The 12,764-nt window shown below is 39.9% G+C and overlaps 1 protein-coding gene and 1 long non-coding RNA gene across 3 annotated transcripts in view; one reads left to right on the forward strand and one right to left on the reverse strand.

Moving 5' to 3' along the window:
* The window catches only part of STAP1 (signal transducing adaptor family member 1), a 164,276-nt gene that overhangs the window by 62,928 nt on the left and 88,584 nt on the right, over window positions 1-12,764 (forward strand). The window lies entirely within an intron of this gene.
* On the reverse strand, window positions 6,000-6,774 carry LOC149468482 (uncharacterized). The gene is made up of 2 exons (XR_016311709.1): window positions 6,385-6,774; window positions 6,000-6,271 (listed from the first exon to the last, which is right to left on the reverse strand). It is a non-coding gene; the product is annotated as an uncharacterized LOC149468482 (long non-coding RNA).

Raw genomic sequence — 12,764 nt, forward strand, 5'->3', positions numbered from 1 at the left:
ACGCTGTGCTGTACATTCCCTATTCCGCACTGCCTCATTCTATTCGCTGTGCTGTACATTCCCTATTACCCACTGCCTCATTCTATACACTGTTCTGTATATTCCCTATTCTGCACTGCCTCATTCTATACTCTGTGCTGTATATTCCTTATACCACACTGCCTCATTCTATATGCTGTGCTGTATATTCCTTATACCACACTGCCTCATTCTATATGCTGTGCTGTATATTCCTTATTCCGCACTGCCTCATTCTATACACTGTTCTGTATATTCCCTATTCTGCGCTGCCTCATTCTATACTCTGTGCTGTATATTCCTTATACCACACTGCCTCATTCTATATGCTGTGCTGTATATTCCTTATTCCGCACTGCCTCATTCTATACACTGTTCTGTATATTCCCTATTCTGCGCTGCCTCATTCTATACTCTGTGCTGTATATTCCTTATACCACACTGCCTCATTCTATATGCTGTGCTGTATATTCCTTATGCCACACTGCCTCATTCTATATGCTGTGCTGTATATTCCCTGTTCCGCACTGCCTCATTCTATATGCTGTTCTGTATATTCCCTATTCTGCACTGTCTCATTCTATACTCTGTGCTGTATATTCCTTATTCCACACTGCCTCATTCTATACGCTGTGCTGTATATTCCTTATTCCGCACTGCCTCATTCTGTACGCTGTGCTGTATATTCCCTATTCCGCACTGCCTCATTCTGTACGCTGTGCTGTACATTCCCTATTCCGCACTGCCTCATTCTATTCGCTGTGCTGTATATTCCCTATTACCCACTGCCTCATTCTATACACTGTGCTGTATATTCCCTGTTCCGCACTGCCTCATTCTATACACTGTTCTGTATATGCCCTATTCTGCACTGCCTCATTCTATACTCTGTGCTGTATATTCCTTATACCACACTGCCTCATTCTATATGCTGTGCTGTATATTCCTTATACCCCACTGCCTCATTCTATATGCTGTGCTGTATATTCCTTATTCCGCACTGCCTCATTCTATACGCTGTTCTGTATATTCCCTATTCTGCACTGCCTCATTCTATACTCTGTGCTGTATATTCCCTATTCCGCACTGCCTCATTCTGTACGCTGTGCTGTATATTCCTTATTCCGCACTGCCTCATTCTATACGCTGTGCTGTATATTCCTTATTCCGCACTGCCTCATTCTGTACGCTGTGCTGTATATTCCGCACTGCCTCATTCTGTACGCTGTGCTGTATATTCCCTATTCCGCACTGCCTCATTCTGTACGCTGTGCTGTATATTCCCTATTCCGCACTGCCTCATTTTGTACACTGTGTTGTATATTCTCTATTCCACTCTGCCTCATTCTATACATTGTGCTATATATTCCTTATTCCGCACTGCCTTATTCTATATGCTATTCTATATATTACCTTTTCCGCACTGCCTCATTCTATACAATATTTTGTATATTCCCTATTCCGCACTGCCTCATTCTATACGAATGAAGTATACGAAAGTGACTAAACGCGTCCAGGGCACGTGACGTATTGACGTTCCCGGAAGTGCGGCGGAAGCCATTTTGGATTCTGGAGCCCCTGTGTGTCGGAGGTCTTGAGAGAAACAGTATACTTCAGGTGTCCCCCAGAGCAGAAAGTGATAGTGCTGGACAGGAGTGGTAAGGGGGAATTTCCTGGTTATCGGGAGACCTTCTACACATGGAAAGGGGATCGGATACTGGTCATTAGGAGCTGGATGCTGATTTGCTGATTTTATCATTTTTATATGTAAGTGGCTACAATAAATTGTATATATTATTGAGATTCATATACTGATTCCTGGTCTGTTTATGAGGTCCTAAGGAACAAGAGGATACCAATCTAAGGACACTCTGTACACATGTGGTTGATTACAAGCTGAAATTTTCTGATTTAGGGTAATTATGCACTTGATATAAGGTTTGCAGTGATATTTATTAATATACTTTTTCACGAGTGCTGTGACACTGGAGTGTTTTTATGCATGGTACACGTGTGGCACTTTAGTTCTGGTATTTAAAAGGTAATATACTATGTTGAGATTTTATTTTTTTGAGGTATTTGAAGAGCACCTGTGATTGATTTGCATCTTCTTCAGTGGAGTAGGAAGCGTCTTCCTATCAAGATTTGATCTTAGTTTGGACTCATTATATGGACACTTTGTGTGTTGGGACTTTATCTTATTTATGTATTTATTTATTTATTTTTTAGATTATTTACATCTTTAGATTATTTTATTTTTGCATAATTTTTGGGGGAATTACTTTGGGATTTGATTTTTCACTGTAATTGTGGGTGTTGGGTTTAAGTCAATGAATATATTAATTATTGGTACTTCAGGGGAAGGATATTGATATGACTTTAAGGGATTTTTGAGGATTTTTTGTATTTATGTGTGCTGATTTATATTTATTACATACATATCTACCTCTTTCATCCAACAGCTCAGAGTGTGGCCTGCTTGCCCCCCACCTTGTGTGCACGTGCAGACGGCAGCAGGAAAGAGAAAAGGGGACTGAAACAATACTGTATTATTATTTTTGTAACCACATAGTAAAGATGAAGCTCCTTACACATAAAATACACAACATCTCTCAGTACTAAGTAATATTAATTCCCACAATGTGTAAGATTTAGCCTAGGTTCATACTAGTGCTGCTGTACAATCATGCCTTTTTCAGTGCGTTTTTGCGCATTTTTACATGTGTTTCTGATGTGTTTTCATGCTTCATGCCTTTTTTATTACAAGACAGGATGTTACACACATTTCCTGTTACATCCCCAGGACAAGAATGAAGGGGACACAGAAAGAAAAAAAATACAGGAATATGGGTTTTATACCTTCCTTACGGTGTCTACAACAAAACAAAAAAGTTTTGATTTAAAGCAGAGCTCCAGTCTCCTGTGTAAAAAATAAAAGTCAGCAGCTACAAAAACTGTAGCTGCTGACTTTCAAAAAACAGCCACTCACCTGTCCCTCAATCCAGCGGTGTGCTCACTGCAGCCGGGTTCACTGGCCATCCTCTGTCCCCAGCATCTTCAATGTGGGCACCCAGCTGTGACCGCTTGCTACTTCTCATCTGGGTGCTTTCTGCGCATGTGCTGCAGTGCTGCGCATTGTAAATGGCTCCGCAGTCTTCTGAGACCTGTCACATTTCCCGGAAAACTGCAGGGGGGCGGGGGGGGACGACTTTTGCTTCTGATCGTCAAGCGGTCAAAGCAGAAGTTAGAGCAGGTATTTGCCAAAAGCGGGACCCCCTACCCAAAGATGCCAATCCTTAATGGGAAGAGGGTGACGAGTTCTTAAAGCGAAACATCCTCTTTTGGGTGGAGCTCTGCTTTACCATAAACTTTAACCATAGTCAATATGGGAAGTTCAGAGTAAACCCACATAATAAAAAAACTATCATTAAATGCTGTATTACATGTTGTTCATACTCATTTATTGTGGGATTCATTAAGTGTTCTTGCATGGCAAGACCACTTATTGTTATCTCACATATATATTCTTATTATAGCCAAATTTACCACCCTAACTCCTCCCACAGTTTTTACACTACATAGACAGTAATATACTGAAACATGCAGATTGTTCCCGATTGGTGTGCTATTACTTTGTGGAACGTTTTGCCGAATGGTTCACGAAATATCGCCGTTTTTGTGGTGAAATTGGTCCCATAGGAATGAATGGCGCAATGTTCAAAACTAGAGTGGGAGCTGAAAAATCAGGACATGATTTCTAACCTTCCACTTGTGTTAGTTTCCTGTTACCATCTCTTATGTTAACGGGTCAGTTTTGACCCGTGTCTTAAATCAGCTGTAAAATGCACTAAAAACAATTATCTATCATTCAATTTGTTTCTCATCTCCTTATCCATGAAAATATTGGTTTTAATATTTTTGGTGTGGGCCCCTGGGCCTTTTTTTTGTCAGTATACCCCTCGATTTCAATTAAAAAACAATGTAAAATGAACCTCAAGAGAATCATATAAATAAATAAAAGGTTGTTATGTCACCTGACTATTACTGAGGGGATTTAGAACACATCTCTGAAATAAATTTGTTTTGTTTATTTTTTAATTTTAATATTATTAACTATAGTAACATCTATGGTGTTACGGGTCAATTTCAACCCATATATATAATTACTTCAAAAAGGCAAAAAAGTCTCTTTTTTTCAGCAATAGAACTTTAGTACAAACACAAAATGAAAAACAGAATAAATATATATATATATACAGTATATAAACATATATATAACATAAATATAACAAAATATAGATTTGCAAGGTCAAACTAACAACAACCAATCAAGCAAATCAAACCAATAGAAATCAATTACTTGTTCCAACACTAATAAAAAACAAAATCAGAGTAAAAGTCTGTGTGCAAGAACATGTATGTGTGTGTGTGTTTAGATGCATGTGTGGCAAATTGACACTTTTAGTGTGTTCTTTGCAGAGATATTTGTTGCAGTTGAAGCACAGTACATTTGTCTTTCTGTCCTTACTGCTTGGGCAGACCTGACACCTCTTTCTTTTAGAATCAGGTGGCCTGAGTGGGGTTATGGCTGTTGTGGATGATGTTGAGGCAGGGCTGGCTGAGGAGGATGCTGATGTGAACAAAGTGCTAAGTGACCTCTGCAGCTGTCTGACCAAGACTGCAGCATCTGGGTCTCGGGGCACCTGTTCCCTTCGTTCAATGTGTGGCTTGAAAAGGGAATTTCCCAGCTCCTCAACATTCTCCGCTTGTTTTTTTTAGTTGAGTTCCATCCTTGGTGGATGTGGGTCCACAACACAAATGCATTATATGCAGACACATCAAGGATGTTGTAAAACACAACCATTGGCCATCTCCTGGTCATTCGCTGGCAAGTGTAGGTGGCAGTCAGCTTGTCCAGGTTGTCCACTCCTCCTTTGTTTTTGTTAGTCGAGGATAATTGTGGGCTTTTTGTCACTTGCTGATGACACAGCTGCATCTTTGTGAAGGGTAGACATAAGTATCACATTCCGTTTTTTTTTTTTGGACAATATGAGACAACAGTGCTGGTGTCTGTAAAAGCAAACTGTGGACAGTGCAGCCCTGTCCTTCACCTGCAAGATTTCAGCAGGCAGCTTAGGTTTATTTTTCTTCACTGTGCCCACCATGGTAAGTTTCCTCCTGAGAAGTTCTTGTCCAAGGTCATAGCTGGTAAAGAAATTGTCACAAGTGATATTGTGACAATGCAGTCCAGTAGTCATATCGAGGACCACACGTTTTCCTTGGTTTTTCTCAGGGATGCCACTTGCAGCTTTGCCTGTGTAAATCTGTAGATTCCAGGCATAGCTGGTTTTTGCATCACAGGCTGCCCAGATTTTTATGCCGTACTTCCCTGGCTTACTGGGTATGTATTGCCGGAAGGGGTATTTTCCTCAGAAAGGGGCAAGACGTTCATCCACTGTCACCTCTGGCCAGGGTTGAACATCAGTGGAAGGAGCTGCACCCATCTCTCCCAGACATCCCTGATGGGGGCAAGCTTGTCAGATCTTGCTCTGGTATCTCTGTTGTCAAATCTGAGGACTCTTGATATCATTTGAAAGGTCTGAAGTGACATTGTTGCCCGGAAAATATTTCTGCCTGTCGATGCGTCCCACAGAGTGGCCTCATTGCAGGATCTGTACACTCCAGCAAGAAGAAGAACACCAATATAGGCATCCAGGTATTCCTCATCAATGTCTTTCCACATGCTGCCATGGACTTTTTTTCCTTCAAGGTTTGTTATAGCAATGATGACTCTTTTTAGTGACAATGGCATAAATAGCTCAAAACATGTCTTGATGTCACTGACTCTCATCACAGCAAACCTTATGATTCCAGGGGTCATTTTGATGACTACTAAGCAAAATGGTAGTGTGACAAGAACACCCCTACCTGGAAAAAGAAGGTTATTAGGTGATCCACGCGGAGTAATATGAATTCAAAAATATTCCAAACAATTCTTTATTTGATCACATAGATCATAAGGAGGTTAAACATGAGCATGGTGTACATATGAAAAAAATAAAATCATGTTAAAAAGCACTAGGCGTCTTCAGTTTAGGGTCATCTTAACAAATAGAGTACCACAAGGCAGAGTTATAAAGTGGTGATATAGTTATCCTGGGTTTCCATGGGTTTTCGGCTTGTATTCGAGTAAACCATGTATGCAGCAAATGTGTTCCCAATGTATGTCAGGTATCTCCTGATGTGAAAAAAGCTGGAATACAAAAATATATAGTATATATATGGAAATATGAAAACCAAAAAACCATATCACATCCAATATTCACCAGGCCTCCCTCTACAATGGTCAGTGGATACTACTATTACCTTCTCAAAGGTGAGGTTGACAGGCCAGCTTCTCAAGTGTAGGGACTTCCTGGATAGCCACCCCAAATAAAATAAAGTCCACAGTACCAAATGATTCTGAGGATATATATAGAAAAATAGTGAAAAATGTAAAAATCATGGGCATCAGGTCACCCTGAAAATAAAACACACACAGAGTGGGTATATTACCATCAATGAAGATCAAGAAGACATCTGTCGACTTGAAATAGGATCAGGTCCTTGATGCTTTTCCAAGATGCATATGGGGGTGAGGAGCCAGGTAGTCACAATACATAGATTCCAAACACATATACTGTGTATATAGCATATAACAGGCTATACGGGCCTGAATTCTGATACCCAATAAAGGGTTTCCAAAAATTGCTCAAAATGAGAAGATTATTATTCCATATACTGTGTGTATAGCATATAGCAGGCTTTGCAAACCTGAATTTTTATACCCAATAAAGGGTTTCCAAAAATTGCTCAAAATGAGAAGGTTATTGCGGTTTCATGAGGATATGGCTATGTCACAGCACAACCCCTAGATAGGATAGCGTATATATATATATATATATATGTAGATCGTCCTCCAAAGAGGATTTGCAAAGATTCCCCGAATATACAGGGTAATTTAGGCCCAAATAACATGCCCTTATTGACACCATAAAAGCTCTATCAATCTCAACAGCCGTAAGCTAAATTAACTTGCCACCGGTGGAAGATAAATTTCCCTGAAAGATAGCCGTTTGCGAGCCGCTGCAACAATAGCCTTATGGTAGTTTTCAGAGGGTCAGGGGCCTTCCTAGCAGGGAGCTGTGACACCGCCATTCCTTCCCGCCTCATGGGCGCCGCACCCAGTGAAGACGCCGAGCGTAGTGACGTCAATACGTTGACGCGTTTCGTCCGCCAATCACCGCAGACTTCGTCAGAACTGGGAGGGGACTTCAATACTTCGCCTTATATGGTGCTCTAATTGCATACCAAAGAGTCTCCACCTCGCCATCTTGTGTTGAAAGAGTATCACTACATTGGAATAATCCAAAGTGAATTAAAACACATATATTGAATTTAAAATGGTTGCTGGATATAGAAGAAAGGAGCCTAAATATTATTATAAATCAGATCCTCTTCAAAGAAAAATTAAATTAAAGATAAAGAGGAAATCTAAATTAGCACAATACTCTCAGATGTTCACCAATCCTAGTCCTAAGGTTCCTTTTGGTTTTACCTATATACATCTTCTTACATGGGCATTCTATCATATACACTATTTTGCTACTTGAGCAATTAATGAAGCTGCGTATTTGGAATATCTTAGAATTGTCATTATTAAAGAACTGATTAGACTTATGCACAAATGGGCATATCTGACAGTGACCACTCAGCTAGCTTTAATTTTGGTTTGTTTATCAGTTCCTCTCAGAGAGGAACTGATAAACAAACCAAAATTAAAGCTAGCTGAGAACCTTGAAAACCAACCGGTAAGATTTATAACTAAATTTGGACAACAGTGGGGTGAAGTTAGGAAGGCCCTGGACTCCCATTGGTACTTATTAACTCAAAACCCGCAGATAGCCAAAGTAGTAGGAGAGAGCCCTCAAATGGTAGCAAAACGAACTCGGAATCTAAATGATATACTAGTACAATCAGAATTCCAGAGGGCACCACAGAGAAACTGGTTAACTAGGAGGACCGGTATTTATGGAATGTTCCCTTGTGGTCACTGTCAGATATGCCCATTTGTGCATAAGTCTAATCAGTTCTTTAATAATGACAATTCTAAGATATTCCAAATACGCAGCTTCATTAATTGCTCAAGTAGCAAAATAGTGTATATGATAGAATGCCCATGTAAGAAGATGTATATAGGTAAAACCAAAAGGAACCTTAGGACTAGGATTGGTGAACATCTGAGAGACATCAGAAATGAAAATAGGAATGTAAGAAAGGGAGAAAAAGAAAACCCATTGGCCCAACATTTTAAAGAAGTCCATGGGGGCAAAACAGATGGTCTAAAAGTAAAAGGGATCTTCATGCTGAATATTTCAGCCCGTCGGGGTGACTTTGATAAAGTCCTCCTACAAAAGGAAAAATTCTGGATTTATACCCTGGGAGCACTTGCCCCATATGGACTTAATACAGAACTTAACTTTGGGGTTTTTTTGAAATGAGTCTCTTGGAGCCTTCTACATATCCTAAGCCATAATCCATATTATGATATCCTTTATGTGAACTAAATATGGATATATTTGGACAAAATATGAATCTTAATTTTGTATCTGATTCTATTTTCTCTAGATAATAAAAATAAATTCAAATAACTGGATTAATATTGAAAGCCTGGGTAGCGGAATCTGGTCTTGATGTCTTCCCCACTAGAACAAGTATTGTGCTAATTTAGATTTCCTCTTTATCTTTAATTTAATTTTTCTTTGAAGAGGATCTGATTTATAATAATATTTAGGCTCCTTTCTTCTATATCCAGCAACCATTTTAAATTCAATATATGTGTTTTAATTCACTTTGGATTATTCCAATGTAGTGATACTCTTTCAACACAAGATGGCGAGGTGGAGACTCTTTGGTATGCAATTAGAGCACCATATAAGGCGAAGTATTGAAGTCCCCTCCCAGTTCTGACGAAGTCTGCGGTGATTGGCGGACGAAACGCGTCAACGTATTGACGTCACTACGCTCGGCGTCTTCACTGGGTGCGGCGCCCATGAGGCGGGAAGGAACGGCGGTGTCACAGCTCCCTGCTAGGAAGGCCCCTGACCCTCTGAAAACTACCATAAGGCTATTGTTGCAGCGGCTCGCAAACGGCTATCTTTCAGGGAAATTTATCTTCCACCGGTGGCAAGTTAATTTAGCTTACGGCTGTTGAGATTGATAGAGCTTTTATGGTGTCAATAAGGGCATGTTATTTGGGCCTAAATTACCCTGTATATTCGGGGAATCTTTGCAAATCCTCTTTGGAGGACGATCTACATATATATATATATATACGCTATCCTATCTAGGGGTTGTGCTGTGACATAGCCATATCCTCATGAAACCGCAATAACCTTCTCATTTTGAGCAATTTTTGGAAACCCTTTATTGGGTATAAAAATTCAGGTTTGCAAAGCCTGCTATATGCTATACACACAGTATATGGAATAATAATCTTCTCATTTTGAGCAATTTTTGGAAACCCTTTATTGGGTATCAGAATTCAGGCCCGTATAGCCTGTTATATGCTATATACACAGTATATGTGTTTGGAATCTATGTATTGTGACTACCTGGCTCCTCACCCCCATATGCATCTTGGAAAAGCATCAAGGACCTGATCCTATTTCAAGTCGACAGATGTCTTCTTGATCTTCATTGATGGTAATATACCCACTCTGTGTGTGTTTTATTTTCAGGGTGACCTGATGCCCATGATTTTTACATTTTTCACTATTTTTCTATATATATCCTCAGAATCATTTGGTACTGTGGACTTTATTTTATTTGGGGTGGCTATCCAGGAAGTCCCTACACTTGAGAAGCTGGCCTGTCAACCTCACCTTTGAGAAGGTAATAGTAGTATCCACTGACCATTGTAGAGGGAGGCCTGGTGAATATTGGATGTGATATGGTTTTTTGGTTTTCATATTTCCATATATATACTATATATTTTTGTATTCCAGCTTTTTTCACATCAGGAGATACCTGACATACATTGGGAACACATTTGCTGCATACATGGTTTACTCGAATACAAGCCGAAAACCCATGGAAACCCAGGATAACTATATCACCACTTTATAACTCTGCCTTGTGGTACTCTATTTGTTAAGATGACCCTAAACTGAAGACGCCTAGTGCTTTTTAACATGATTTTATTTTTTTCATATGTACACCATGCTCATGTTTAACCTCCTTATGATCTATGTGATCAAATAAAGAATTGTTTGGAATATATTTGAATTCATATTACTCCGCGTGGATCACCTAATAACCTTCTTTTTCCAGGTAGGGGTGTTCTTGTCACACTACCATTTTGCTTAGTATGTACCTTTTGGGTTTATGGATCCACACTTATACAAGTGAGTCGGAGATAAGTTAATGACACTAGTTATACGTGTCATTATTGGGTGGCTTGTTTGTGCTTTATTGTTGTGTCATTTTGATGACATTTGCAGCAGCTGCCCTGCCATGTACATCAGGAGGTACTGAGCTCCAACAGATCTTACCATTTTTGGACTTGAATATTTCAGCGGGAGCAGCTTCAGCACCGGTGGCCTCCTCATCAGACTCATCAGATGTGTCTGTGTCTTCTGGATGATACTGCACATTGTCTTCCTCCTCAGAAACCTGCTCATCCAAATCACTATGCTCCTCTGTGTCCTCTCCCTCATTTTCACCAAAAATTATATCCAGAACTTGGCTCAATGAAAATCTTCTTCTCATTTTTGCATGCTACAAATTGGAGATGTGCACTCTGCAAGTTACCAATTCTATACTGAATTGGCCTCACATGTCTGGACATGCCCGTCTTTGTTTGTTTTGTTTTTGTGCATGTATACTGGAAAACAAGGCAAAATGAGAACCCCCTAAAGCTCACATGATTGGGAGAGGAGCTGGCTGTCAGTGTGCTGGTTGACAGTGAACTTATGAGTTCTGTTTTGGCTCTAATTATTGCTTCATAATTTCAAATTGAGCATTTTATAATTTAGTGAAAACAATTTTTTTTTATTTTGTTGAAATAGAGGTTCCTGACAAAGTCATAAAGCCTTGATGCAATAAAGAAATTTATATGGTTATTTTATGCATTTAAAACCTAAAAACGGGTCGGTGCCGACCCTAACACAAGATGAAGGCTAAACTGCCATCACTCCCTCATTTTCAAGCCCACCTACACAAATCTTATATCAAAACGTTCAGCTATCCCTGCTGCCACTAAAAATGTCCACGGCTAAGCCATAGTCCTGATAGTTTTCACAATATGACCATTTGTTTGCAACTCACGCTGCCCATTGACATTCATTGAAACTGCACTCTAGACACCTGAAATTTGAAGGGCAATTTCTAAACTGCGACTGTGCCTTCATTTTTCATATTTCAGAGACATACTATGCATCAAAATGTAGGTCTGGGTCTTGTGATTCTCGGTGTAGGATTTATAATTTTTAAACTACAACCGTTTGAAGATGGCAACCGCCAGTGAAGTGAGCAAGTTGGAGCAGTTTGTTTTTAACCGCTCCTCTGCCCTTGCTGTAGAGTGAGTTGCCATAGGAACCCAGGTGTGTGAGCAGGCAGCAGAGTGACAAAAGCTACTCCGCCCACTCCAGTTGTAGACTACTGGTGGAGGCAAGAACACTTCACACAATTTCCCCAGAAATTGTAGATTTTCTAGTTTTCTATATTCTGCAAAAAAACTGGTTGATGCTGCTGTTCTCTATCTCCCCCTCCTGTCCATGTCCCCAATGCAGTTGGGGATTTTTCAGAGCAGTGTTGGCAGTTCCTCCCTATCACATCTGGGCAACCCATGTGACTATAGAGTCACACATGTGTGTGTATACACAGTGGTAAATGACAGCCCTCTCCCTCCCTCCTCCTACAACCAGCTAAACACAAAGGGGGATGGGATATTACATCTTGAATGATGGAGGTTTCATCCCCCTGTTATTCTAAGAGCTGGTTCACTTATATGTGAATTGGATGTGTTTTGAACCGCATCTAATTCGCATGACATGTGAAATAACGTTACTGTTGTGCCTGTTCACATATTTGCGATGCAACAGGAGTGTGGATTCAGTGAGAATTAGAAAAAGTCTTGTCTGTTTTCTGAGTAGTGCAGTCTGGCTCGGGTGTGAATTCAGCTTATGGACTTCTATGGGAACGCTTCTCAATCCCACATGTCATCCGTTGTGAATAGGATAAAATCCTGACATGATCCTGATATAAACCTGTCTTGAGATGCTGAACAACTACTTTGTCACTTAGCTGTGAAAACAAGCTTCAATTCACAAGACAAGTGTCAATCCACATTAAGTCAAAGGCTGGAGAGGCGTGATGCACCCTGTTATTGGCAGAAATCTGCCCACACCATGTCATTGCCAAAAAATAATAAAGATTTTATTTCAAATATACAGTATATTTATATGACTATTTAAAACAGTTTATTGATATTATCTATGTTTACTCCGTATCCCAAAGGCTGATTTTTTTTTTTTTTTTACGTGACCAGCAGAGAGGACTAGAAGCTCCTCCTGCTTATGTTTCCCTGCAGACAGGCTGGGTAAGAGCTGGGACATGTGACAGTTGTATATTGATTAGGAAAAAGGTATTTAGATTTTTTCGTTAAATTAATTACAGTGCCACCATCCACATACAGAAAGAGAAGT

The sequence above is a fragment of the Staurois parvus genome, unplaced genomic scaffold, assembly GCF_062004578.1.
Source record: "Staurois parvus isolate SC_StPar_1 unplaced genomic scaffold, SC_StPar_1.0 ptg000086l, whole genome shotgun sequence".
In the NCBI taxonomy this organism is placed as follows: Eukaryota; Metazoa; Chordata; class Amphibia; order Anura; family Ranidae; genus Staurois; species Staurois parvus.